Source organism: Morone saxatilis, unplaced genomic scaffold (genome assembly GCF_004916995.1).
Source record: "Morone saxatilis isolate NCDOM2014 unplaced genomic scaffold, NCSU_SB_2.0 Contig11, whole genome shotgun sequence".
NCBI classification, from domain to species: Eukaryota; Metazoa; Chordata; class Actinopteri; family Moronidae; genus Morone; species Morone saxatilis.
The window spans coordinates 21169868-21173990 of NW_023339663.1; the positions used below are offsets into that span (position 1 = coordinate 21169868).

A 4123-nucleotide genomic window follows, 5' to 3' on the forward strand; every position below is an offset into this window, starting at 1 on the left:
ATATATATATATATATATAGATGATATATAGATATGTATACAGAAGAAGAAGATAAACTTTATTAATCCCCAATGGGGATAAGTTTTTTTTCAACAAGCATATACTACTAAGCCTATATAACTGCTTTCATTGTTGTATGGCTCGGTTCAAGTTAAACCCTTTGTCAGAGTCAAAGTAGGACAGGTCATGACTTTGCTATCCTAGGAAGAAAAAATGATGAATGGGACGTAGCAGGGTCTTATTTTGGGGCTAATAGATTACATGGTACTGGATTAGTGCGCATTTTAGGCAGTACCGGAGGAATTTCCAGTACTGGCATCGGTAACGGAACAACTCTAACAACAAGAAGGTTCTGGTTGCTTTTTATTTAGTGTTACTCTAGGCTGGACCAAGCCAAGTCCACTACATCATAAAGCCATGTGACTAGCTCCATACACACAACACCACCGTCAACTCTAACCCTATTCTTCATTAGCCCGACTTCAATGATGAAATGTTCACGCAGTCTAGTAAAATTGGAAGTCTACAAAGCGTAGCGATCTGTGAGACTGCACTTAAGTACAGAGATGATATGTGCAAAATGTTAGCGTCTGTATCTTTTGGTCATAAACCAAGAAACCAAACTGGACAAAGACTAATTCTGACCCGATAATGGCACCAGTTGACAAGTTGGGGTATTTATCCTGAAGGGGACAAGAATATCTGTACCAAGTCTGTACCAGTTTTCATGGCAACACACACAATAGTTATCTCAACAACAAACATTAAACCACAAATGTCCAATGTCATTGTGGCGCTAGAGGTAAAGCCAGGGAATCACCAGAGTCATTATGATTCATTATCTGAGCACCCTGGCAGAATCAAATTTCATGGTAACCAATCCAGTTAGGAACCCACCCAATACCCTGACTTATATGTAAAGTCAGGGAATCTCCAAAGTCAGCAGGATCCATCCTCTATAGGGTCCATGAATGTCTGTACAAAATGTCATGGCAATCAAATTCAATAGTTGTCAACTAAAGCGGTGGTGGACTGACCATCCGACCGGCCAACAGACCAACACTACCATCCGTACAGCTGCCATTAGCTAAAAAGCTGCAAAGTGGAGACACAGTGAGATGTCATCTGACTTTAAACAAACAAAACTATAGAAGAGAGGACTGAGTGCAGAGCCTGACACTAGCTCCCAAACCAGTTTCTGCTTTACCACTGAACTAACAAGAGGACCCATTTTCAGGAGTGGGTGTTTTCAAACGTGCAGCCAATCACCTGGCTGCCTCAAAATTTCTAAACTTATATCCGAGATTTCCTCCAAACCACTGTAAACTCGAGGAGACACAGGGCGGACCATCTGAGATTACCCTAACCCCTATCACACCAACTGTTAGTTATGGCAGCAAACTGACCATCTGCGTTTTCTTACTGCGCTGAAGGAAAAAGGTTTCTCAATGAGTACACAGAGGCTCACACACTTGCTTGGCCATAGTAGCAGAAAGCATGTGATTCATTTCAGAAAAACTTGCTATGACTGTTCTGTAGCAAGCTTTGCAGGAGGAGTTGATGATTAACCCCTGCCACTTCCAGCCATTACACAGCACGATGCCCTCATGTAAACACACCACCTGTAACACTGCCAAAGAGTGCCTGACAGGGTGCCAGGCTTACTGCGCGCGTGAGTGTGTACATGTGTGTAAACCTGATTGCATGTGTGCCGAGCTATTTGTACCTCAGTGTTTTCTCTAGTGTGTGCCTTGATGCCTGTACATGGGCTGCTCGGGCTGGATCATCATGTGTGCATCTATGTGCAAATCAAGTGTTGGTGATGGGGAGGGGGGTCTGTATGTGAGTAGTGAACAACAGCAGATCTACGAGAGTGCACATTATCAGGCATTAATGGTGTTCGGAGAAGACACTTTGCCCATGCTGTGATGGAACAATGGCGACTGGCTGAGCTTCCACCTGCCCTCTGTCAAAGCATAATCATACTAGTTTTTCCCAGGATTCTATGAGTGTCCCCTGCAATGAAATTCCACCAAAGATCTGTTGAACACACACTTGGGTGTTTCAAAGTTGGCACTGTTTTGCCTGGGACTTTTCAGAGTAAAACTCCCAGCAAAAGGTGACATATTGCCACAGGGTCAAAAATATGGCCAGTTGTTTCCTAGCAACAAGCTCTTTCTATGTTTTAAAAAAAACATTTTCAGGCAGTTCCTTGGGCACTTCCCTATGTAAAGTTTGTGACCCTTCGATGCGCTACATAAAAAGTCCCCTTCTTGTCTTTCTTTGCTCCCTATCATTTGTCTTTTTTTATTGCCTCTCTCTCTCTCTCCTGCCCTTGACTTTACCCCGACTCTTTCTCTGTCTTTGTCCGTCCCTCTATCTATGCCCCACTCTTTGGCCCCACAGCTATCAGATTGCAGCGTTTTTCCCCTCCCCTTGTGCAAGCAGATAATTCCACCCGTGACCTCTTTGGTCTACCCAGCTTTCAGGCAGACTAACACTGTGAAAACCCATCAAGCAAGCCCCCAGCTTCAACAGATATTCGTAATAGCTACTGCACAATATGTACAATATGAAAATATTATTATTCTCTATTACAGTTACAGGTAACTGCTCTTTTTAACTTTATAATAGTGCTCAATTCTGTGAATCTGATACTTTTTTCAAAGGACCAGTATTTTTTAATGGCATCTACTGGACCTTTAAGTAACAATTTCAGGGTGGAAATTTTCTTATAATGTTTGACTTGGACTACCATATCTCATCTTGAAAAGTGATTATCCTTGTCCCCTTTTCAGCTTTTTACAGGCATGGAGTCCATAGAGTTGTACAGTACATGAGACAGTGTTTGTATGCATTAATAGTAGGCTGCCTCAAGATAAGAACTTCTTAAAATCATGTGACTCTCATGTGAGCTGAAAATAAAGAGGTACCACAAAGAAAACACTAATAAAGTTTATCACAGTTTGTCCTTTGTAAATGAAGACCAAAAGCTTAAACATATAATCAGCTTGTTTGTATGGAGGAGAGAGCACACTCTTCATGGTTATAACATCAGCTGAAGCTAGTAGGAATTAGGAACTATTGACATTCACCTCAGCAGTCTCATAATGAGACAGGTTAATTGGTCTAATTAACATTAAAAGCTGTTTTTTTCCAGCTTCATCATTTAACCGTGGATGTATTTAGGAAATGTAATGTGCACACTGTATGCCACCCCTGGCGATTTTCAGAGAGAAGAGCAAGTTAGAGACACAAATATTGAAGAATATAGTTGCATGTAAAGAGGGAACAGGTCTCTTTCATTGTTTCTCTACCTCTCTGACAAGGCCACATGCAACATATGGGTTTCGTAACGTGTTTTCACAGATGTGATCTCTGCTACATTCTCTCTTCGGTCTCATTTCTGCTGGAGAACACGCAGTAGGAAATGACTATGTCCGCTCAATGTCAATGTTGAGGCAATTCGGCTTCAACCTCCTGCACGCTGGTCGCATCTATCTCATCGCCACTGATTTAATTCAAAAACCACACACACACACATGCGAGTATACACACACGCAAACTGAAGGTCATTCTTAATGGTCTCTAAAGCCTTTCCTTTCACTGTCACCACAAACTCTCTTCAGCTTTTTCCGCCTTCCCACCATTCATCCGACTTCCACCCTCCCTCCCCTTTACTCCTTATTGTCCCTCAAACAAGAGATCCTCATAAATAGGCATGTGACAGCTGACAAAAGCAGGGGCATCCACAAAGGATACTGTCTCATTTTACACAAAGCTAATGACTAAATAAAGACTACCACTTAAGAGTGTGAGAGAAAGAGGCCTCCTTGGAGGGGCGATTAAATAGCTACAGTCTGTCCTCTCATCCCTCACGCTCGCATCTTCCTGTTCATTTCTTTCATTTCCACCCACGCTTCCTCTTTATTCTGTGCCTTTTAACAGACTGTTGTTTAAAAATGTACCTGTTCCCAGGACACTTGTTAGCGCTTGACCAGAGGACGAGTCTCCTATCTGAGGCAGAGGGGAACCAAGTTCATCTCCATCCATGCAAGGAAATTCCCTTGACAAATCTGACAAATCTGACATATCACATTGCTCTGTGTGTGTTTGTGTGTG

At 42.4% G+C, this 4123-nt stretch overlaps 1 protein-coding gene across 1 annotated transcript in view; it reads right to left on the bottom strand.

Moving 5' to 3' along the window:
• Positions 1–4123, bottom strand: part of igdcc4 (immunoglobulin superfamily, DCC subclass, member 4) — a gene marked incomplete in the record, with an annotated part of 47773 nt that overhangs the window by 24387 nt on the left and 19263 nt on the right.